This window comes from Microplitis mediator, chromosome 3, assembly GCF_029852145.1.
Source record: "Microplitis mediator isolate UGA2020A chromosome 3, iyMicMedi2.1, whole genome shotgun sequence".
Taxonomy (NCBI): domain Eukaryota; kingdom Metazoa; phylum Arthropoda; class Insecta; order Hymenoptera; family Braconidae; genus Microplitis; species Microplitis mediator.
Genome location: NC_079971.1, coordinates 20688223 through 20714726, shown reverse-complemented (window position 1 = coordinate 20714726; position 26504 = coordinate 20688223). Strand labels below are relative to the sequence as shown.

At 32.0% G+C, this 26504-nt stretch overlaps 1 long non-coding RNA gene across 1 annotated transcript; it reads right to left on the bottom strand.

The window, feature by feature from the left end:
- Positions 1-471: 471 nt before the first annotated feature.
- On the bottom strand, positions 472-22063 carry LOC130665593 (uncharacterized). Its single transcript, XR_008989560.1, has 3 exons — positions 21837-22063; positions 11502-11917; positions 472-5325 (listed from the first exon to the last, which is right to left on the bottom strand). It is a non-coding gene; the product is annotated as an uncharacterized LOC130665593 (long non-coding RNA).
- Positions 22064-26504: the final 4441 nt, after the last annotated feature.

Sequence of the window (26504 nt, the reverse complement as noted above, 5' to 3'; positions counted from 1 at the left end):
TCCAATTAAATTAGATATAAATTTTAATATACTCTTTAAATTGCAGTTAAAATTTTCAAAATTAGTTAATTTGATGCGAATATATATACCCATATACATATACATACACCGAATAAAATATATGCTTAAATATATCAAAGAAAATATATGGTGCCATATATAATATAAATTATATGCTACCATATATTTCATTTCATATATAAATTTTATATTTTTTGAATATAAAAGGAAATATATCAATACAATATATTATAAGGTAAATGTAAATGCATATATAGCTTAATATAAAAAACATATAAGTTACATATCTGGAATACATATATTTACTGCTGTATATAATTTTATATTAAATCGACCAAATATCTATATGATTTTTTATAATGTACAATATAATATATCATATATTTTTTTGTTGCAAACATATATGATTTTATATATTTTAACCATATATTATTTTTTCATATGGGTTGATTGGAAAAACTGGCGTGAAAAACCAAATTGAAGGAAAAAAAGTATCAAATATAAACAGTTAATTAAACAAGAAGGTGTGTGAGTACAAACAGTGAAGTGAGGTAACGACACGAGGGATAAAATAAATGAGGGTGTTTCGGGAATGATTCCGAATGATTAAACCGACGTGTCGAGTATCTTCCAGCCGATCAAACGCTCTTCTAAGCTATTTCTTGCTGATCGCCCGGTTACCACCCTCTTGTACTCAGACACCAGCACTCGAACGGCATCACTGAGCTTCTTCTCATCGCTTTCTACTCATACCAAACTCTCTTATACTCATCTCTTTACCATCATCCACCCGAAGGAGTTTAAGGGAGAAGAGGAGGGGGCGTTCCATCGACCAGCCACCTTCCACCCAACCTATATCTCCTTTATCCCGTAGTATCCATCTTCATTTTCTTAATCGTTTCATACCCTCTCCTCAGCTACCCCATACTAGACTCCGGTTCCAACACCAGTACCAGCACCAGCACCAGCACTAGTTCCAGTACCACCATCAGAACTCCTTCTTATCCTTCAGCTAAGATGGCGTCCGCTGACGAAGACATATTACCGTTAATGCTACTCTCTAAGACGTAGAAGAAGTCATCCGTTGCAGTCTTGCATAAATTTATCACGTTCAAAAACTCGATAAAACATTTTTTTACTTATTTTTACTCGACAAATCTGAGAAAAAAAAATTAGTAAGTAAATGTAGGAAAATCCAAAAGTGCACACCTCAATCGCTCATTTTATTTTTAATCATTACTTTTATTTTATAATATTAATTTATTTTTTTTTTATTATGAATTTTTATTCGACTTATAAATTATCAATTTGATTTTTTTATTTATTATTTTCAGTTTATTATTTTTTTATTAACATTTTTTTTAAATATCCCGCCTTTTTGTCTTAGATGTCACTCTTTTTTTTCAAACCTATACTGGTACGTTAGTGCTGCTGCCAGTAGCTGATGGAGAAAAAAAATGAAAAAAATAATAACAACAGTAAAAATAAAAATGGCGGCTAAATTTTTCGTGAATAATCAGTTTTACGTTTTTAATTAATTACAATTAAACTAAAAGGATTTAGATTATGATTTTCCATAGGGTTCTTGTGATAAAAAATACAAAGATAATAAAAAAAAAGTTGGGCCGATTAATTGTGTCTATCGAGAGTTATCGTGTCTACGAAGTTTCATACGTAACAATTGACAGCACTGGTTTCTTGAGTTAAAGTAATTTATTTTAAACTAATAAAATAACGAATCGACTTAATATTGGATTCAAATTGTTCCTTAATAAATTCTCTATATGCTAATACACAATTTTACCTATTTTGGTGTAATTGAAAGAGTGTAGAAATATTTTCGTGAGTAAAATACTCGAAAAAAAACAAACCGTTCATAAACACCCTTAGGTGTGCAATAAAAAAAATATCAATTTTATTTTCTAGATTTATTACCAGATCATTTAAATCTTTACACAGAAAAAGGGATTTGTTGATGTAAGAAATTTTTTCCCACCCTAAAAAATTTTGATTTTCAATTCAAACTGCAAAAAATTTCTTAGGGCAAGAAATCTTTTTCTGTGTAAATTCACTTGAGGATTCTGCGATCCCCTCCAAAAATTCTGAAGCATGTATGTAAGCATTCTCTTCTATGTACACATACGCAGAAGCAGCGTAGAGAGCAGAGCAGCGAATGTGGGACAAATCTCACCCCCTTGATGTCGTCACCCTTCACAGCTTGTCACACTACAACGCGTACGAGCTCTCGGTTTAACTTTTACTTTCACCCCAGATTTCTCCTAAACCCGCCAAAGATTCGGCTCCCACATCTTAGTAAACTTGAATAAACTAAGACCCGAAAAATCAAATACTTGGCCCTGATTGATCAGATCAGTATCGAATAGAACCCATTCCTACTGACTATTCAATCCTTCATTGATTTTTTTCTTTCCCCCTCCCAATGGCTCATTTCTGGCGGAAGTGAAACTCCTCCTTGTCCATCGGAATGGAAAAAATGAATTAATTACCGAGACAAACAGTTAAAAATTTTCCTTGGATACCTTCCTTAGATGGTGAGCGCAAGTGGGCGGCCATTTTCCGAGTTCTTAATATTTTCATGATGGCGGCCGGCGAAGCGTTGGCGTGTACTCATAGAGAGTGAGCGGTAGCTGAGTATAAGAGAGAAAGAAGAAAAGAACCGTGAGAGAAAGAACGTTAAAACGGGTGAGATACTATAAAGAGCGAGGGTGACGTTGAATAAGGGGATAAAATGGGGGTTCGGGGTTAGAAGGAGAAGGGGAGCGGGGTATCAGGAGACTTGGGGGAGTGGGCCGTCGAGTGAGCGCGGGCTGTAGGGTTCTATGGACGCAAGAGAGGTGAAATTATAAAAGGGGAGATTTAAATATCAACTCCCCCTTCCCCCCTGACTGGGGCGGTCCATGCTCAGTAGTACTCTCTTCTTAATACTAAAACCGTTACACTCCCCACCACATCGCGAATTCTACTTTACTTTGCTCGTTCATTTACTTTTCCTTAGCTCGTTCATTTAGTTTGCAAAAATTCTTCGGATTTTTATTCTTCCTTGCGAATTTGAATCTGAAGTTACCTAGGGGAAGGCACCAGGTATCGATCCTACAAATCAACAAGAAAATTCTCTATTGTATTTTTTGACAGCAATACGATGAAAAAATTCCTCTTCCTTGTGCCCGAAAATTCCTCCCCAGAGTTGGCTGTGAAGAATTTTCAGACCCTTGTTATATATTTAAAGGGAAACTTATACTTGCAAACTAGCTCTCAAAGAAATAAAATTTAATGCTTAAGAAACTCCATCTTGGATCTGAGTAAAAGTTTATTATGATTTAAATAAAAATAATGTTCTGAAAGGAAAGGAGGAGAAAGAAAGGAAAAGGAGGAAATTAAACTTTGAACTAGAGCCATTCTGCCCCGTTATATAAAAACAAACTGAGATTCCTTGGAGAATTACCCTTCCCGTAGGCCCCTTGGAGCCCCTTAAAACTAAAACTACCCCTTATATTTTCCGTATCTGGAATAAGTATACACCGTAGTGTTCCGCCCCTTCTTTAATTACGTTCTCTCTCTTGCTTTTATAATCTACTTTCTTGCTCGTTTCTTGAACCCCGCTTCTAGATACCTCCCGCTTTACCCTCCGGGCTGCAAGTCCGGAAAGCCGCCCCGTTCCTTTTGCTGGAACACCCCAAGCTACCTTGTTCACCTCGCCGATGGTGCCGGGTTCCACCCACTTCGTTTCATCCATTCATCCTCCAGGGCTCTTCTGTTTTTAGAGAAGAAAATTTTAATTGGAATTCAGAGAGACGCCACGGGAAAACTCCTTGTGAACCGAACTCTCTTCTTACGGCTACGAGTTTCTCGGGTTATAAAAGACGGAATGAGGGTTAGAGCATTTCAAAGGACTCAGATCATTTTCTATTTTCCCTTTTTTATTCTCCCAGTTTACGAGCTCGTAAATATAAAAAACTACTGTTACTTTAACAGAAAATCTGAGGCATTATTGGCAATAATGGACACAAGTCTGTCCGGTAATAACTCTAACGAGAAATTATAAAAATTTTTCCAGCCAACAAAGAGACGAGACATCAAAGGAACGATGTCTGGCGTAATTGTCAGGCTACTGAAATTGTTTTACGACTAATTGATAAATCGATAGACCGTCGAAGCGAAGAGCCTTCGAAAGATGTTTCGCCTCTAAAGAGCCCGCGTAAAACAAAACACAAAAGAAAAAGTATTTATTTTCCACTCAACAAAAAGAAGTTAAAAATAAGTTAGCATTAAATGGTTAATTAAAAGACTCGGGTAATGCGTACGGTAGTAAAGCGTCTGTTACCTCTTAGACACTGGTTAGGAGATTTGAATCTGTGTGTGTGACCAAAACACACGTTTGCCCTGATATGCTCGAAATAAAACAGATGCTTGATTACCCAAGCGCACTATGCCTTACTATACACACTCTCTTTCCAACTCGGCGATTTTCCTCACCGGTAATGTATCTTTTTATTAAAACCCTCTTACCCACAAATAAAATTAACGCTAACATGAACGAGCCTGAGAAAAGACAAAAAAAAAGGAGCATTTTTTATTTAAAATTCATAATAATATTAAATAGTGTCTCCTTTCATGAACTGAAATCTTTATCCGGCAACGTGGCGTCGTTGGTAATTTAAATGTGAAATTTAAGTCGACTTGAAATTGGAGTTATGAGACAAGTGTTGGTTTGGGCGGTAGTTGGTCTGGTAGTTGGGAGTTGGGTGGGAGTTGGGATCCCTGGTTTTTGCATACTGGTAATGGTGGTAGTGAATTTTGGAGACAAGGACTTGGAACCGGAGACGAATGGAGGAGTAAAATGAAAAGAGATGGTTTAATATTCGGAGAAAAGGAAGAATTGGAGTTGAAGGAAGAAGGAGTAAAAGGAAGAGGAGTAAGGACAGGAAAAGGAAGAGGAGTAAGGACAGGAAAATGAAGGAATGGTTTGTAGTCCTCGTTGGGGAGAGCTGATCAATGGAGCTTGCAGAAAGCGAGAAACTACAATAGACGCGCTCGATTGAGTCCACTGTGAAACAGTTTGTGTCTGCGGTCCACCGAAATTGATCCGGCAACATCGCGTCTCCAATACCCTCTCCCGTTTTCACTCCTTCTCATTCTCATTCTCATTCTCTTGGCCAGGAAAACATACATCGCATTTCATCGTCCCATGGTAACTTATTCTTACATATACGGCTGTCAAACTCCTTCCTGTAAGCTCTAGTCTGCTTACTTGGGTCCATTGACATCTCGTCCTTTGTTGTTTTTCTGAAACCATAACGTTGTTTTTTATGTTAAATTCTGAGATGATAAAAATAATTAATTTGCATAAATGCAAGGAAGAGTTCTGAGATAATTAAAGCTCGTTTGAGTGGTGAAAAATAAAGTAGAGCGAGGTTGTCTCCAAGAAGCCTTGGTCGTTGTAGATAACTGGTGATGAAGAATAAGAAGAAGTAAACTAAGGACTTGCAGGAGCTGGTAAAATCGGGAGGAAAGTGTTAGGGTGGGCTGGGAGGAAGAGTTTAAGGTGGCCAGAAGCAGTTTTAGTAGCATCGAGACAAGACGGATGGTGGTTCGAGGTAAAAGGAGAGTCTGTAGGAGGAGAGAAATAAAGATGGCCGCGTCCCACCACTTCTAAGAGAGCTAGAGCTTGGGATAGCAGCCGGCCGGAGACCAACCCCTACTTTGAACCCCCTTTCTCAAGCTTCTCTTACTGCTGCTGTATGCACCCGGTCTCTCTTTCTTGCTTATTCTACCTCGGCTGGGTAATAAAAGGAAAAAGGGGAGAAAACTGAGGAGCTGGAAGTTTAGTAGGCGGGCGTCAGGCGACCGTTGCTGCTGCTACTGCTGCTGCTGCTGCTAACGGGGAGGGTGTCATGAGGAAACAGTTCTTATTGATTCACGGAACCTCACCCACCACCCACCTTTTTACTTAACAGAGAAAAGCTACGGTAACTTCCAACTACGTTTCTTTTTTCTCGGCTGTCAGCGACCTCTGTCATTTCTTTGAGGGTTCATTGGACCAGTCATTTAAATATTGACGGAAACCTTTCTTATAAATTAATCAACGACTTTACGTAACACTCCCCCCCACAATGAACTTTTTGCTTTCATAGAATGCAATAGAGTTTTTCCTGGATGTCGTTGAACTTCAGATAGTTATTGAACGGGATATTTTAAAAATATAAAGAAAGGCTGAAAAGTTTTTGGAAAGTTGTCTTTTTGGTCTTACTCTTGGGTAAATTGACTTTTCCTAATAAACCAACTCGCGAGAGGTAACTTTGACGAAAATCATTTAAAACTTTAGCGAGCTGAATTTGCTTCGCGTTTTAATAAGACCGTTGAGAGCAGCTTCTATATTCTTTTTGAATCTTGCAAAGTTACTTTTTAGTAAATTAGATTTTTTTGTCAAAGTTCGTTGGAAGAAATAGAGGAGTTGGTTTTACCATAAAATTTTAGACAATAGTACATGTCTATCTTATACAACATCCGTTAGGAAAATTGAAAATTTTTGAAAAAAGAAGATTTTGGTTTCGGTCAAATTTCGGAAAATTGGGTTTTTATCAGATCTCGGGGTTTGAAAATCTTGAAAAGTTTTTCTGATTATTTTCGGGGATGTCCGAGTGTGTGTGTGCACAGGAAAAAAATCCTCGACTGAAAGTAAATATTTCGGACTTAAGAAATTTTTTTTGAAAATTTCAATTTTCTTGAATAAATTAGAAATTTCCTCAGGTGAAGAAAAATTTGTTTGGCCCAAGAAAATTTTTTTCTTACCATTTTTCTGGAACAAATCGCCGAGTAGTTTCCAAGTTATTCGAAAAATCAAAATAATTTCATTTTTTTGTTTTCTGTGCATAAATCGTAAACCGCTTGACCAAATTGACTAAAAATTTACTCAAAGCTAAGTCTCAAAATATCTTTTCTATTGCCACTAAGCACTCGATCAGTCGATTTCCAAAGATATCATCAGACAAATATTACTTTTTTTCAGCAAAATGATTTTGTTTTTTGGATCCAAGCGTTTTTTGAGTCCGATTTACTCAAAAATTTTCAAATAATGACGTTTTCGAGGTTGGGTCATGAGATCAACTGTTTTTCAGATTTTTTTTTTTTTTGACTAGAAACGAGACTTTTTTGAAAGTTCATTGAAGTTTTTTAAAAAATAAATGAAAATTCTTGTCATCAAAGTTATAAGAAAAAATAAAATGGCTGATGGCGCGTAATTTTGGGTGTTTCGTTATATTCCGGTCCCTCATTATGAATTCAAAAATAAATTTTTGAGAACTATTGAAGCTAATGATCTAATTAGCAGGAAGTTTTCGAAAATTACACAATGAAGAAAATGGCAACTGTTAGATTAGTATAAGAAAGTGAAGGATTTAAAAGTATAATAGTATTATATGAATAGGCATCTATATGAAGTAAGATGATTTGGGTTTTCTCGACATTAATAGTTAACGAAATCCTCACTTTAACATTATTTCATCCGAATTAAATATTAAGCGGGTGGTGGAGAGTATATCGAAGAGTAGAAGAGTTAAATGCAAGCTTAAGTCTATGAGGGTTTACCGATGAGTGTGTTGGTGAACGTTATACATAAATATATAAATATATCCTGATAAATTTCTTGAACGCATACACTTTTGGTCTCATTATAATTTCCACTCTTGATGTTATTCTTTTCGTGGTTGTCTCATAAAATCGGCTGCTTTGTCTGGTTCGAAATGCGGGATCAGGCAACAGAGAATGGAGGGAAGATCAGTATTAATTTATATGAGAGTTTCGTGAAGAATATGTATATACTTTTTATAATCTTAACATACTTTGTTCCTGTTGCAACATTTTTATATCTCATGCGCCGTTTATCGATCGGAATAATTTTATTTAGACGTAATATTTTTCACGTGTTTATATTTTTATTTAACAGCTAAAATTATTAATAATTTTTTTTTTTTAAATTCAGTTCAATTGAAATTCTCAATAAAATTGAAAAAAATTTTGAACCCAAGATCTAGTTTTCAGTTGTCATATTTTTTTGAATATAAATTTTTCAAATTTTGATTAAAAATAAAACAAGAAAAACTTTTGAAATTTTTTTTTTAATGTTCCCGAAAGTTTAATTAAAATTTTGAATTCTAATATGGTGGCCATATTTTTGGAAAACCTGGAAATGTCAGGGAATTATAAATATACTGGAAAAATCAGGGAAAAGTCAGGGAATTTCGTCACAAAGCTGGAAAATTTTTACTCTCTTTTTTTTTTGACTGAAAAAATCCGATAAATTTTTTTTTCTGTCAAAACTGTTCAAAAAGTGGCGCGGCGCGAATGCGATTGTAAAACCGTCTTGAAGAAAAATTAGTAGAAATTGATTCCAATAGCGAAAAAATGAAGCAGTCAGAATTAAAAAGGCTGTTAGAAAAAAAAAAGTCTTAGTAGAAACCAATCGTGAGGATCTTCGAGCTGTTAACATGCATACTGACAAGTTGAAAAACCAAAAACATTAAAAGTATACATAAGTATTGAACTAATAAGTTTCACTATATTTATTATTCGCGTACTTGATTAATATATTATTAATATTCTATAAAACGTTCTTATTTATGAAATTTATTCTAGTGAAAATGAAAAATTTATTTATATTTTATTATAGAGTAAGTTATATAAAAACATAGATTTAAAATAAAAAATAAAAAATTATTCATTCAATAAATAAAAAAAACCTATGAATACTGACAAATAATAAAATAAAGTTTCATTTGACGACAATGATTGATTATTTATTGAACTGACTTGTACCATTTTATTTTGAATTAAATGAATATTTCCAATGATTTAATATTACTACATATAAGGTAAAAGCCCCTATACCCGCTCACTTTTCATTGGAGTGAGATTAAATCACTCAATATAAATTAATAAATAAAATGAAAAACCATATTTTTAACTTCCCGCTAAGGAAATCGACGATTTTCGAAAAATTGGAAAGTTATTGTTTTCACCCCAATTTTCGAAAATCGAAATTTCATCAGATGTCGACGTTTTGAGGTTCTAGGAAGCTATTCTGACTATTTTCAGAATGATGTCCGAGTGTCTGTGTGTATGTATGTGTGTGTGTGTGTGTGTGTGTGTGTGTGTGTGTGTGTGTGTGTGTGTGTGTGTGTGTGTGTGTGTGTGTGTGTGTGTGTGTGTGTGTGTGTGTGTGTGTGTATGTATGTATGTGTGTGACCGGCTTATAACTTCTTAACTAATGAATCGATTTGGATGGTTAAGGCGGCAATTGAAAGAGCTTGTTGGCCATCAACTTTTCTAAAAATTTCAGATCATTTGATCAAGTAGATTCGAAAATATTGGCGAATTACGGAAAAAATTTTTTTTTTTTTATTTGTTTTTTATTGATTTCTTAGAAACGACTCGAACGATCGACTTCAAAATCTAATCAGCTCTAGAACTCAATAAAACACGTCGATTGCCGCCTCAAACATCAAAATCGGTCGATTCGTTCGTGAGATATCGTGAGAGAAAGAAATGCTAAAACGGTGTTTTTCGAAAAGAATAGGATACAATAGTATTTTCGAGCTCGAAGAGCTCGAAAATGTACTCACAACAATGTTTTCGAGCTTAAAGAGCTCGAAAACAGCAGGAAGTTTTGGGGCTGGCCCGCAGGGTCAACCGACGCCCAGTTTTTTTTTTTATAATTTTTTTTTAAGTTTCGAGTATTAGAATAAAATTTAAGTTTGAAGAATAATCTTGATAATTAATTATTATTCATTTTTTAAATAAGGTCCTTGAGTGTACCCATAGTCGAATAAATACTTTATTCTTTCATAATATAAAATTTCATGAATTTAAAAAATTTATTTAATAAGATATAGTTACACCAATTCTTAAAAAATTTAACGTAACCCAAATTAAATCTAACGAATGAACGTTAAAGTAAAAAATGCCCGGCTGAGCGCGATTTTTAAAACAGTCATTTAATTTAAATTTATAATCTATTATAAAATAATTTGATACATCATATTTTAATATATTTAGATTCACAAATAATTATTTATCAATAACAATATTTTTAGTTATAATTTTTTTTTATAAAAATTATAAAAAAACGCCTTAAACAGTTAAAGGAAGCGACTAATGATACTGAGCGGGTATAGGGGTTTTTTCCTTAGGGAATTTTTTAATTATTTCACTGGAATACCTGCAAAAGTTACGGAATTTCAGTTTCCGAAATCTGTGGTCACCAAGTCTAAATAAAAATTCATTTATATATAAAAATATCGGGGCAGAGAGGGGGGCAAAATAGGATACCCCCAAAATTTTATAAAAAATAAATTTAATTTTTTAAATATTTTTTAAAAATTCCAAAATCACTTTTGTCAATATAACTAAGCGTTATTTTGAATTTTTTGTTATTAAACTTTTCCAATAATCAATTGTCAGTTGAAAAATACTAATGACTTTTGTTTTCGGATAAAAACTATTCAAAAATTTTTTTTCTTCCTTTGTATCCAATAATCATGTGAAATATAATTTTTCTTCACGTAAATTACTTAAAAAAAAATTTGACTTAATTTTCTTTTTGCCTTTTTAGGGGGTACCCCATTTTGACCGCAAAAATGAACTTTTTCTTTTTTAACAGTAACTGAAAATTTTTTATGTTTACTTTGAAAATCATTAAAAAAAAAAAGATTTAGTGAGTTTGAGTCCTCGAAAACTTGTTATTTTCTTAAGTACCCCGTTTTGCCCCTCCCTCCCCTAAAGTATTTTCCTGTCTTTTTTAACCCATATTCCATCCAATATTCTACACGATATTTGTAATCTGACACAAGCGATTCGGTAGTAACCTTATAAAATGTAACCCCGAGCTCTTGTGTGCTTGATATCTCGTTATTTGTAGTTTATGGGATCTTAGGACAAGTCGCGAGACCACCCGAGGATTTCGTTACTATTTATTCGACGGTGTTTCAACCCCACAAAAGGTCGTAGCAGAGATAACGGCACGAAAGACGCCTCCAGCGTATCGCGTTCTCTCGTTAAATAAAACCCAAAACCAAAAATCCAAGAACAAAAACCAGTGAGATCTCTAATGATGGTGGCGATAAACAAAAAATATGTAAAAAAAAAATGGAGAACAAATAGGGAACGAATGAGTAAAAAGTTTGAGAATGGCAATAGTCTGATGAGGGATGAGATGGCAACAAACGATGCTGGCGTCGAGCGGTCTCGAAAAATTAATTATATCTCGAAAGTTGAAATCGAGTTGAGGGTGGAACGTTTGTTTTTGCCCTCGGCGAATATATACACACTTATATACGTATATAATATATAAGAGAAAGGAGGTAGGAAAAGAGGGAGGAAAAAGAGATGGGGGAAGAAAAGAAAGGCGAGGGGATATTTGGGGGTGAGGTAAAAGAGCCAGTGACGAGGCATCCGACTACTCGTACCTCGGAAAATTTTAAACGAAAGTTTGCTAATGAAGGCGACTCTCCTTCTCACTACCCCCTATTTCCTCCTTTTCCTCCTTTTCCCTCCTCCTAGTGACTGGTGTGTGCCAAGCAAGAGAAGGAAAATCGCTCGACGTCGTCGTTGTTCGGAGGGTGAGTTGAAGGTGCCACTGGGGGTGGAGGAAAACTCTAGGTTTCCCTTCCTCCCTTTTCTCTTTCTCCCGTTCTCCGTCACCCGTTACGGAGTTTCAGCTTTTCAGAATACTGCTATGTATATATATACACATATATATGTATATGCTGGGTGCACGACGTCCTACCGGTTATCTCGATCCTCTCGCGCTTTCCTTCCTTTCCTTTATTATCCTTCGCTGATGATAATAAACCAACGGGGTTGCTTACTCGCGCTCCAAACTCTGGAAATGTTGAAAAAAAAAATATCTCTTTAGTTTTTAATATTCTGTTAAAAAGTTATCAAGGGGAATTCAGGATTTAATTTTTTAACTGGAAAAACTGCGTGAACAGTTTCAGAAAATTTCCCAAGAGCGATGAAAAGTACTTTTTTTTTTACTGTTTATTGCTGACGGTGAAAAAAATTTTTCATTTTAAATATATAAATTAAATTTTGAATAAATCATTTTCCGAGCGACGAAAAATTTTATTACAGACATTTTCTAAATATTTTGACAGGACGAATGATTTTTATGAGTGCGAGTATGGAAATATAATTCGTTAAATTTTTTCTGAATCGTCGATCAGAAAATTAGAGTTTGTGAATTTGGAAAATTTTTCGAAATAATAAAATTTTTCCAACAATTTTAGAAGTATGTGAATTTCTTTTTAATAATTTTCAATCGTTTTTTAGAAATTGAAAAATTTCTCATCATTTTCGAAATTTGATGGAAATAGACAAAAAATCCTAATTTTCTGCATAAATTCATTTATTAAAATGATTTTTCATTACATTGAGACTTTTCCAGTCAGAAAAAAATTTATTTGCGGTTTTCCAAAATTTGGACCAATAGAAAATGAGTTTTCTAGGATTTCCACGACCGTTTTCCACAGAAACTGATTGTTCAAGTCTGTTTCCAATTATTTTCAAGTTTTTCGAAGCTGAAATTTTTTTTCAATATTTTCCGGAGTTTTTCCGTCTAAAAAACTATTTTTCTTCAATTTCTACTCTCAATGTTTACATGGATATATTTCTAAGTTCATTTGTCATTATTCTCAAAGCAAAACAAAATTTTCCGAAAAATTTAATTGTAAAAACCATTTTCCATAATTTTCCATCAATTTTCTTCTCATAATATCTTAAAAATTTTATTTTAAGTATTTTTAAACTTTTCAAAGCAAAGGAAAATTTTCCTGAACATTTCATTGTAAAAATCATTTTCCATAATTTTCCATCAATTTTCGTCACATAACTATATCTCTACAATTTTTATTTTAATATTTTCAAACTTTCCAAAGCAAAGGAAATTTTTCCTGAAAATTTCATTGTAAAAATCATTTTCTAAAATTTTCCATCAATTTTTTTCACATAACTACATCTTAAAAATTTTCTTTTAAAAATTTTTCAACTTTTCAAACCAAACCAAAATTTTTTTCAACATTGTTCCCAGTATTTTATTTAAAAAAAAAAAAATTTCCATTAAATTTTTCGGTTCAAATAAATTTTCTGAGATGTTTTCTACTCAAAAAAAAATTTTCCGTAAAAAAAAAAAATAAATTCAATTAAAAATCAATTTTCGCGTTGAAAAAAAGCGATAATTTTTATTTCAGCCCCTAATTAATTTTTAAAAAAATAGTAATGACAGTAAACAGAAAAAAAGAAGGTTTAGCTCCATTTTGCCAGCCATCTTTGGTCCGACTGAAGTTGAAGGGGATAACAACCCTTCTTTATTAATCCCACACCCACAATCTTTCTTTGTCTTCTTTTATAGCGACCCTTGGCGTCGTTATTCTTTCTTGCTTGGTTCCATTTTCTCACAGACAGTCTCTGCGTCAGAATAATAATACCCACTGACGACCTTCCTCTCGTCTTTCGGGGCTTGTAAGAGGGTAAGCCGCGGATGGACGTGAGGAGTGACTCGCGACGAGGGCTGAAGAGGCTTAAAAATTTCAACCCCTTTTCTCGTACCAACCGCTCACTAGAATCCAGCATCCAGGACCGAGTACCGAGGATCCAGAGGAGAGAAAGAAAGAGAAAGGCAAAGGGTTTCTCTCGTTCCTGCTGGCAACCCCCCAAAAATCATTAAAACCATCCCTCGTCCTTTCTTTCCTTTCCTATCTTTATTTTGAACTAAACCAACTCCCTTACTCGCTCACTCACTCATTTATTCTTTATCTCATTCCCTCTTAGCTTCTAGAGAAACTCAACCCCGGCAAAAGCTGTCTTTCGTATCTGAACAAGATCCATCCCAGTAGCTAGAGGAAGACTCTGAGAATTTCATTAAATATTTCTCGAGGGTTTAAAATTATTTGAAATGCTCTCTGAAAAGTCTCGACGGATATTTACCCTCAGGCAAAAATAAAAAATTGTCATTTTTTTTTTACTGCGAGATACTCGAGTTTATTCATATCCACTTGAAGATAAAATGAAATTTGTAAATTTAATTTATTTAAAAATTTTTTTTTTTTTTTAAATAAAAAATCTTTTTTTTTAACTTTGAGATTCAGAAAATTTTTGATAAAAATAAATAAATTAGAAAATCACTAAATATGAAAGTGAATTGAATAGAATTTTTTTTTTTCATGGAAAATTTAAGGGATTAAAAAAATGGTGACATTTTTTAAATACTAGAAGAAGGTAATTAATTATCAGTATGCGGATCAATAAATGCATCATTTATTATGTAGATACGGTAAATATAACAATCAAGTAAATGATTCCATGTGTAAAATTTGAAAAGTTGTTATAAGGTAAGAGACCCAGTACCCGATCAGGAAACTACCCGTATGAAAAAACAATATATGGTTAAAATATATAAAATCATATATGTTTGCAACAAAAAAATATATGATATATTATATTGTATATTATAAAAAATCATATAGAGATTTTTGGCCGATTTAATATAAAATTATATACAGTAGTAAATATATGTATTCCATATATGTAACTTATATGTTTTTTATATTAAGCTATATATACATTTACATTTACCTTATAATATATTGTATTGATATATTTCCTTTTATAATAAAAAAATATAAAATTTTTATATGAAATGAAATATATGGTAGCATATAATTTATATTATATACGGCACCATATATTTTCTTTGTTTTATTTAAGCATATATTTTATTCGGTGTATGTATATGTATATGGGTATATATATTCGCATCAAATTAACTAATTTTGAAAATTTTAACTGTAATTTAAAGAGTATATTAAAATTTATATCTAATTTAATTGGAGTTGGTCATACGAATAAGAAAATTTTTTTTTCCATACACAATATAAATATATGTTTTTATATATGATCAGAATATATTTTTCGTATATGATAGAAATATATATTTTTATGTATGATAAAAATATAGTTGTCGTATATGACAAGAATATATATTTTCATATATGATAAAAATATATTTTTTGTATATGATTTACATATATATTTTATATATACTAAACATATACGGACTCGTATATGATGAATATTATATTTTTTAATATATCAGAAACTATAATTAAATTGGCCACATATATTTTCTGATATTTATCATATATTTTGACCATTTATATTATTTTCATACGGGTAACTTTTATAAGTGCGAATGTGGCATCAGACAAATTTAGAAATATAAATGAATAAAGTTATTAATTAATAAAAAAAAATTTTGTAAAATGCGCATTTAAAAAATTTCGAAATTAATTAGTTCCTTTTTTTATAAACATTATTTTATTAATTACTTATAATTATAAATTTGTCTGATGACTTCTACATTTACACTCGTAAACTTTTCCATTTTTTCGATACAAGTCCAAAGCCAAAGAGTCGGCGTGCACGGAGAAAAATGTTGGCTCGAAACTTACCAATTTTTATTATGCTGCCGATACCAAACTTGAAACAGAAAGTAAAGCATTCAATAAGTTAGTATGTTAAATTCTTATAAAAAATTATTATGCCACATCACAATTATAATATTGTATGAAAGTAATTTTTATTAAAGCTTATCGATAAGTTTCTTGCGCGTAGTAAGTATCGTGATACAGCATAATAATTTTTTGTATGAGCATAGTAATTTTTTGGATGCTTCAATTCCTGTTTCAAGTTTGGTCGACAGCATTGTAAAAATTGTTAGGTTTTGAGCCAACATTTTTCTCCGTGTATATAAATAGAAGACCGTTGATTACTTTCTTAGAGTCTTAATTTATCCCAACCCCTCCCTTCTAAAATTAATGAATTGAAAAAATATATAAATTTTTTTTTTCTAAGCTCTACATAATTAGAAATTTCATAATAACCCAACATTAGCCTTCTATTCTAAATCGATAGCATCAAAGGGTAAATTAAATATATAGAGAAATTGAGAATTCTGAATCGATTTGCGGGCAACTTAATAACGGAGTATGTTCGGAAAAGGGTGAGTTTCACTGGCAATAATAACTCAATACCCTTGACAATAATAAGAGACATCGGTTGGTCTTTCATAAAAAAGAGAAAGTTAAATTACAATGTAACAATTTCTGTACATGTATATGTATATATATATATATCTATCACATGTGTGTTTCTTGTGGAACGAAGTTGCGTGACCGCGACATTTGCCAGCAGTGATTATTTTCGGTTCGCTAGACCGCAGAATTTTTAAAGATTTTTTATCCTCCATTTATTTATTTTTTTTAACTTTAAATTGTCTGAGTTGCAGCCTGCCAGTATTCAAGAATACGTGGGAGTTACGGTAGGCGGGTTTTGTAAGAAATACTGTAAAGGGTTAGGGTGATACGAAGAAAGGGTGTAACTGTGGGGGTGAAATTTACCCTTCTCGGTTCTATTGCATCACGTGATGTTTCTCCCATCGTAAATAAGTCAAGATAGAAATGGTCGACTATTTTCTTAGAGGCGTTATATCTATTTATATATATACATTTGTATACATATATGAGCGTTCGTCTGTAGGTATCACCTGCACCAAAACAATGCTTGTAGTCAGAGAAAACATATGGCGGGAGTTTAATTTTTGATCCATGGTCAAATCGAGAGGTGATGAAAAAATTTTTTTAACTCCGCATCGGCCGAGTCGGATATCCCGCTAAGAAAATTTAAAATTTGAAAACAAGAAAAATTATTTGTGTGAATTTTAATTTATATATTGTCGAAAAATTAGTAAATGTATAGTAACTTGTTAGATGCTGTACGATAATTAGTATTATTTTACTTGTAATTTAAATAAATTTCTATGAATAGTAACTTTAGCTCATTGAATAATATTCAATATATATGACTCTAGTTAATTTTAATACACTCATGCCAATAGTAATGAGCGAAATCTGTCTTGGTCTTGGTCTTGCGATTTTGGAAGACCAAGACCAAAATGCAAGACTAAACTCAAAATTATAACTTCCGTTGCAAATAAGATATATGAGAATGAACGAGTTTTTATCGAAACAAAAGATTTTGTGTGTTTAAAATTTCTAGTTTCTTTCACCAAATTTGAACACCGAATATAAAAAAGGCATCGGTAAACCTTACCATTATCTGAAAAAAAGGATCTACAAGAATATTCTTGAAGTAACTATTCTTTTCCGATGTCGGGTTAACACATGGTTGATGTAGAGCTAAGCTAATTTTTTTTATATTTTTACTTTCTTCGAGTAATTTGCACTTTTTTTTCTTATAGTAAAAGATCAATTTATGCGTTCAAAAATTGGAAGAGTAAGTTTTATACTTTTCGTTACTCTTAGAACTATTCATACCATTTTCTTAGGACGATATGAAAGGTTGTAAGCAATAAGTGTTGCAGAAACAGAATAATCGTAGAAATTTTTTTGTGATCTTTGCAAGGCTGTAACTTTGTGAAAAATAATCGTATCGACTTTTAAAAAAAGCCTCATATAGCTTGAAATCTCTAGTTTCGGTGCAAAAATGGAACATAATTTTTTCTAAGTCCCAGTTTAAACTCATTTTGCCTTTAACAATACGTGAAGCTAAAATTATTTCTAAGTCCCAATTTTGAATGAATTTTGTCCTCGTATCATGATATTCACGTTGGTACAATGAAACAACCAATTAGTTAAGCTGTTGAGGCTTAATTGAGACATGTCCGACAAAAACTGTTAAATGAGACCTAAATCCACTGTTGCGGCCAAAATCCGGAATTATTTTTCGACTCGAGTTTTGATCAAAAATTTTTTGGAGCTACTCAGAAAAAAAGAATTTCTGGGCCCAAGAATTTTTGTATATTATAAATTGAACACAAAAATTCATAATGCAAAAATTTTCTTGGGGCGAGTAAAAAATTATTGTGCCAAGAAATCCTTTCTTTCTGTGTACGACTATTACGCAAGCGTGTACTTTTACAAAAATACGAATTGGTATTGTATTCTTAAATGAACAATAAAATGTATGAAAATAATTTAATACAGTTTGAATAAAGCTACTGTTGTATTGCTGAAGAATAAAGAATAAAATATTTATTAATTCAATAATGAAACAACTTTTCAAATTTTACACATACAAGCAATTAGTAGATTGTTTTATTTACTGTATGTAATAATGAAAGAAACGTTTATTGATCGGCATCATATTTTTTCTTAATGGAAATTAAATATTGAATATATTTATTATTAGTAGAAGTTTCAAACTCATTGTAGTTTTAACAAAACATCATGTAGGAAAAATATATAAATATATATAGAATCTATCAAAGACTACAGTTAATAAATATATAATTAACAAGATAATTGAAAAGTAAAAACGAATAAAAAAATTTTATTTTTCAATTCTTATGACAGTTGAAATTTTTGTAAAATGATTTTCAAAACTAAAATATCAATACACAGAAAAGAAGGATTTCTTGGGACAAAAAAAAATTTGCATTATGAGATGAAAACGAAAATTTTCTTAGGACTAAAAATTTTTTTTTGCCCCAAAAATATTTTTCTTAACTCAAGTAAATTTTTTCTCGCTCCCAGAAAATTTTCGTTTTCAATTCATAATGCGAAAAATTTCTAAGGACAAGTAAAAATTTTCTTGACGTGAGTAAAAGTTATTTGCGCCAAGAAATCCTTTCTTTCTGTGTAATATAAGAAGAACAAAAAGTCATTATCTATTTTTTGAGGATCTTATTATTATAAAGATAATTCTATCAACGTAGTTAAATAACAGCAACATCCGAGTCAAAAAATAATTTTGGATTTTGATCTCAAATATAAGATTTTGAAATTTACCTTAACTTGGATTTATCATTAAAAATTCATATAAATAAGAATTAGGACATGTCTTACATTGTACGACATATTAAACTTTAAGGCATAAATGACATTTTTCTCACGTATAGATAATAGATGACAAAATGCAATTTGTCTCAAATATATCTTAAAAAAAATTATTTTTAGTCTTCGACTTGAACATTCATTTTTACTCTAATTCACCTCTAGGCATAAGTAACCCATTTTATTTTTATTAATCACTTATTTTCTTATATGAATTTTTTTTTTAACCGAAATTAGAATCATTTATTTCGGAGACGTAACCCTCCACCCCTTTTCCAACCTTACATATAATTTTACTGTTGAAAATCTCTCGAATAGTAACAGTTTCATTTAAAACTTTTCAAATAAAAAAGGGCTACTGCTAAGATTTTAAAAAATAATTTTTCCAAAGACCGACTTTCCCGTAATTAAATTTTCCTATACTCCAATAATATTTTTTACTTTTCGTTCTATGAAAATAAATTTTTTTTCGCCATCAAAATTCAAAATTTCCTCTAAAAAAATTTAATTTTTTATTATTTTCAAGAAAAAAAATTTTTTATACTTTACAACCCCCCTCCCCCAATTATTCAAACACAATTTTGTCGTTCGTAAAATAAAAGTATAAAAAAAACGTCCCCTTGATTACAAATGAAATTAATTACTTTTTTTTTTCAATGTCCAATTAATAAAATTAAAGTAAAAAAAGGGGTGAAGTTTCTATCGAAGGGTCGTAAGATTTATTTACATGAAAAATAAAATTAAAAAATAAAAGAAGTCAAAACACGCATCAAAAACGTGAATGTCTCAAGACTCATGGGAACCCGGCACGAGGCAAAGGGTTGAGTTAACATCCACCCAACAGAAACCCTCGACACAAATGTGCTTTTTACTACACACCCAAATCCGTGCACATAAACAATAGCGTCGATTTAAATAATATTAATTTGTCTAATCTAAATCGTGGCTTCAATTCGAGATCTTGGTATCCAACAATTGCTACCCCTTATAAAAGAACCCTCTCTTCCTTCTTCTCTTTCCTCTCTCTTTCTTCCCAGGGTCCTCTTGAAGCCCCTGGAAGCTTTCGCGAGCCTCGGGGCTGCCAAGGAGAATTCCAGCTCGCGCTTCAGCATACACTCCTCAGCCTTTACTTATAAGACGCCTTCAGACCACAGAGTAAAGTATGGGGCCATACTTCACTCGCCTCAGGTTCTTCTCATCCCTTTATTACCTCCTCCTAAAATCCTCGCACTATTCCAACGTATTCTCTCTCTTTGTTACACACCCGAGTACCAGTAATGTAATGAAACTTTGAAAAATCACGGCTATTAATTTAAACGTTTAATTATTTTACCGCCGGTTTTTGAAACGGGGGGAAAAGGAGGAGTTTCAAATTTCATTTTTTCTTGAGAATTTATTATTTTTTTGGGCTGGGACTCTGCCATTCCAGTGGAGGGTCGGTTTAGAGGAGGGAAAGTTCGTAATTGGATTTTTAGGAGGAGTTTTAGATTACGAAGAGAAGGAAGAGGAGGAAAAGGGAGAGTTTGAAATTAGATGTGTTTATGGGTGATTTACTCGAAATTGTGATTTTTATCAACTGTCAATTTTAGGGTTCAGGTAAATGGGAAAGACAACTTTCAAATTAACTCTGAGAAGTTTTGGGATTTTTAGAATATTTGGGGGGGGGGGGGGATCCAAGTTGTGGGGTAGGGGTTTTGAATTTAATTTTTTTGATAATGAGTTGGATGTCTTGAGTAAATTCCCGAGAAAAAGAGATGAGATCTAAGGAGATTTAGCCAGATCTGATTGGATCAAATTATATCTGATCAGATTCTGAGTTTCGAATCTGGACCTGATTATATCTGGATATGTCAGATTTAATTGTATCAGTTGAATTTTTTTGTGATTTGGGCTTAGATTTTTTCATATGTATTTAGATCTGAATATATATGAGGAATTCTGAATAATTGTAAAAAAAAAAAAATTGTCGGTATAATCAGATCTTACGAAATCTGATCATATCTAGGCAGGTCTAATTTTTTTACAGGTGAAGATAAAAAAAAATTTCGAAAATCGATTTTCGAATTGGAAGGAATTTAAAAATAATTTTTAGGAAATTTGAGTACTAAAAATTATTTATCATTCCACGGCTTTGTAATCGATTTTCAATGACAGTCGACTATTTTGACAATTCAATAAAATTTTTCAATTTTTGATTTTTTGGGAAAAATTTTTTTTCATCAGGTTCATTAGAAATAATTTTTATTTATGAATCTTGTCATTTTCATTCAAAGTTCGGGCCTTTTTGACGTTTTTATATTGAGCTAAGTTGAAAAAATTCAAAAAAATTATCAAATATGAAAATATTATTTTTTTTTAAATCGGGCAGTTTTCGAAAATTTTCATTGCCGCATTTTTAGTTCAAAAATTAAACTTTGTCTACTTATGACGAAGGATAATATCTACAAACTCCAAAAAAAACTATAAAATTTAAAATTTTTACTTTGAACGACGAGGCAATTTTTTTGATAAATTTTAGAGAAATTTCTAATCCAAAATTTAATTTTCATGGCAACAATAATGAAAAAATTGGACGGTCATAAACTTTTGCACTCATAATTACACACTTAAAAAAATCTATAAATAATGAGACCAAATTTCCTGTAAATTAAGAAATTTTTTTTAAATTTCAAAATTCAAATTTTTCCCGCCAATTTCTAAATGACGTTTTTCGCAATAAAAATTCAACTTTACACTCTGACACGACCAATATTTCTCAATTTAAAAATAAAAAACTCCCGCTTAAAATTTCTTGAACCCACGACTCAATGAAAACTCCCACAAATTTTAAATCATCTAAACCGAGCCCCCGTAATTTCTAACCTGGACCACAAAATAAAATTAGCAAATTACCTGGTTGCCGTTGAACAAAAATCCAAAAACAGTTTGCTCACTAAAAAAAATAAGTATTTCCTGTGCGAAATCGGATGCAAGACTAAACTAAGTTTGTGAAAAATTGACCATTGACCGTGGCCTCCCCCCGTAATAACTTTAGCGATCCCCACTCGGGAACACGTGGGCCGAAATAACGGGGCATTAAGTCCAGAACTTTGAGCAGCATTGAAAGCATCTGATCCCGAATCCCGACACGATACGATACACCAGTGAGTAAGGATAAGAATGAATTTATATATAAGGGATATATATACATATATATGAGAACGTGGACAAATAAAAGAACGCGAACTGGACAAACCAGTTTACCGTTTTTGAAATTAGTCGTCCCTCGGCTCGGTCCCGCTGTCCGATGTCCAGCTAAAAAGGGTCCCTACTAAATAAGGGACATGTACTTGTGTATCAAAGACATTTTTTTATTTTTTTCATCCAGTGCCACCTGGAAGAATTTCTCATATCAAAAACTATTTTTTAGTCGTAAGAAAAAGGAGAGAAATGGGATTGGATCGAAAGCAGAAAGAGGAATCGGGAGAAGTGGGGGAGGATGAGAAAGACGAGAAGGGGAATAAAAAATGGAGATTTAATAATGAGAATGAGTTAAGATGGTGCATAGAAGGAATATATATGTGTATATATGTATATATATGCGTATGGATGAGAAAGAGGAGCGGTGGTGTGTAGGAAGACCGCACCCGGTCGTAAACAGCGACGGGAGTCTCTTGTTTTCTTATCTCCGCTGGGTAACAATGGAGCCAAGAAACAAAAGACAAAAGACGGGCTATTTATTTCGTTCTATTGTCTTTCGCTCGCAAATATAAGAGAGAAAGAGAGAGAAGTGATTTTAATGAAAAAGGAGAGGTGTCATGATATATAGCTATTTATTTTCAAAACTTAAATCAGCTGGTTTCTGTGGGAATTTTTTTTTTATTGTTTTGTGATATTGGTTTCTGATACCTTTAATTTTAGTAACGATATCACTGAGTATGTTTTGAACTTTTAGCGACAAATGAAAAATAAATTTTCAATGGTTGATTCTGCAGACCAAGAGCCTGCGAGCTCGAAAGTACTCACTAAAAAAATATTTTTGAGCTCAAATGAAAATTTAGAGACCTATGAATATGAAAGCTAGTAGAGGCAAATTATCAAACTGTAGAAATTTCGAAGGTTCGATTTATAAAGAGAATTTGGGAGCTTGTGAAAAAAATTCTAGATCGCAGAAAGTTTATAAGAATCTAAGTAGACGGTTACTAGTTCCTTGATCGGGCACTAGATCTTTTACCTCATCAAAAAATTTTTCTTAACACCTTAATAAATATATAGAAAAATCAATAAAATATATCAACTGATAACTGATAACAAATAAGGATAATAAAGATAGTTTAAGTTAAGTCCACAGGACAACTAGGAATCACAAAAAACCTGATCACAATACATGTATAAATTGTATGAATACAATATAAAAGAGATCAATAAATTATTCTGAACTGAACTGTTCATCGAACCTCCATTTGTGTTAACCTGAATGACAATATATACACGGAAAGAATTTTTTGATAAAAATTACTCTGTAATTTCGAGTAATCCTGGGCCGTTGCAAAAAATTGGTATTTTTTGTTTTAAATTTAATATTTTTTGTTTAAATATTAACGATGATAGACCATGTTTTACTCTACTACTGAGTAATTTTTTAAAAGTCTTATATTTAATCGACTATTATGAATATCTCATCTTAATCTATTAATTTTTACTCCATATGATTAATTTTTACTCCCCAATATAACATTCTTTTAAACCCATTAACTTTTTGATGAAAAACTGCTTATAACTTGAATAAATTTTTTTATCGTTGGAAGTAATTTTTACTCTAAACTGCAGAGTAATATTTCAGTAGTCTCCGTTAATCTTCGGTTAATATCGGCTTCAATTAAATGTCTTTTATTTTGCTCGCGACAACTTACATGTTACGCACACAAACGTAGGGCTGGAAAAAAAGACGATCTCTGTATCTCTCTATAACTTAATATTTATTTAAAAAAAAAAAAAATTGTATTTTTTCTTTTTCATCACAATAAGAGTAAAATTTTTTTTTTATTCTTTTTCAAAACATTTATTTTAAGTCATATTCTAAGGCAATTAGATGGTTTTTAGATTTTTTATAGAAATTTCAGCCTATTAATTGTAACTTTTATTGTAATTCAATATAAATTTTATAAATTGAATAATCAACTTTTTATCATAACCTACGAGTAAAAATTGAATTAGAGAGAATTTATTTAGACATCCGCTAGGTGTAATTTTTACTCGCAATTGTGAGTAAAAATTAATCTGATTGATTTTTACTCACTGAAAGAGTGAAATTTCGTAATTCGAAAGTAAAAAGTCGTAATGGCCCAAGATTACTCGATTTAGAGTAATTTTTAGAAGAAATAACATGGCAATATTCATACGAAAATTCTTTCCGTGCAAGATCAGGGACTAGTACCAGATTATGCATTTGCACATCTATATTTATAAATGTCCCTAATCGGGTATTAAATCTTTGACTTATGTGTGAGACGTCTTCATAATAGAAGTTAATTGGACTACATTTTTTGTCACGTGTTCTATACGGAAAAAAAATTCTTGTGACCGGCATCGTACAATTTTCTGAGAATACCGTTACTCGTTGAACTTTTTAGAGGTTAGTCAGGTAATAGGGAAGGTTATTATTATGTAGTATCTGGTGGGAACAATAATATCGGACTTCACGATAGAATAGATCGCTATGGTGGCAATGTAGACTGCGACTAAAGCTGTAAAGATCGTTCTCTTAGATTGAACCCGCGTATCGATACATTTTAGATGCTTCCAATCATAATAATTTTTGCGTGCAGATGTAAAGTAATACGGGTATAGAACCGGATATCTTAACTAGTAGAGCACTTGACGCGTTACCGAATCGGTCTGGGTTCGAATCCTAGTTTCGGGCTATCCGAATATTTTCCTCAATTCATTTATAAACTTTTCATTAAGAAAATTCGTTCCTTATCCTTCTCGACACCTTTCCTACCCTAATTTTTCTGAAAAAGTGTAGATCGCTTTACGGAATTATTCCCTATGTTCTGCATATACTTCATACTTTTATGCTTCACAGCATTGTTTAATTATTTAAAAATGTGGAAGATCTCGATTCTTCGTGTCATCATGACCGCGAAAATACGAGGAGCGAAAAAACTCTAAATGGTTTCCGGGTGCCAAAATGGCGTACAAGTCTTCATGATTTCTAAGAAACTGTAAAAAATCAGGACTGAATACGGATTTTATTTCAATCCGAATTCACTTCGTTATTCGAAGTTTCTGGGTTTAAAAAAATATCACTCTGCATACGAAGTAAAGAGAGGGATCCATTTTCACACTCTCTAAACATGAATAAGTGAAATAAGTGAATATTCACTAATTCTGAGTGCCCATCGAACCACTTTTTGAAAATAGTGGTTCGGTTTACACTTGGAATTAGTGAATATTCACTTATTTTCACTTATTCATGTTTAGAGAGCAGTGATGTGAATTTTCTCAAAACGTAATTTTACTACATTTTTCCTTCGTTCAGAAAAAGTTTAAAAATTTCAAATTTGAAATCTCTATATTGGAAGGAAAATTTAGTAATTACACATCTTCGGAATTATGGTTTCAAAAAAGTTCTCATTTGAATTAAAATTCGAGCGCATAAAGTTCTAAATCAACTGTAGTTTTTACTATTAAAATTCTAAGTTAGAAAAAAGTTGAAGTTAAAAAACTTGAAGTTCTACTCTGTCTCAAATTTAGAACTTCTACATATCGAACTTTTTTTGAATTTTTTTTTTTACACGCGTCTGCATTCACTCCCAATTTACTCCGCATTCTTTCCACAAATTTTTTCAGTGTCACCCCAAGTAATAATTTCATTGTCATAAAAGTAAAAATTATAAAATTTCAGCCACGTTTCCACATGAAAATTTAAACTATTCAATTTTTACCCCTACTCTTAAATAAAATTCCTTAAAATTTTTTTTCTCTGTATTCAAAATACAACCAGACTTTTTAAGACCTCAAAACATTGAAATCTGATGAAAATTCGATTTTCGAAAATTTAACTGAAAACAAAAAATTCCCACTTAGTAAAATTTTCAATTTTGCGAACAAAAAAAAATGGAAATTAATGACAGGAAAAATTAAATTAAAAAAAGCCATTTTTTGTAATTTTCTTAAAAAAAAAAAAACACCTAGCATCTGCTTAATGAAGGCGTAAAAAAAAAATTAATTTACTATTATACATAGCTATAGGTTGTCCCTAAAAAGAACCCTCGTAGACAGTGAGGTGGGTAAATTTTCCAGCAAGAAAATTTCTGATTCTAATTTAATGCAAATGGCCGCACAAGAGAGCAGACGGGGACAAACGCTGGCTGCAGCCCTTGACTGTAACACTGACTAAGTAACGTGAGTTAAAGGAACGTCGTTTGGTAATGTGTGGGGGTGGGGGTAAGAGGGTGGCTAAATTTAGGGAATACGGTAAGAGGGTGAAGGCCCGAGAAGGTGAAGGGCTGAGGGATGAAACAAATGTCGCGATCAAGACTTGGGGACATTTTTTTTTGTTACTTTTTTAACAAA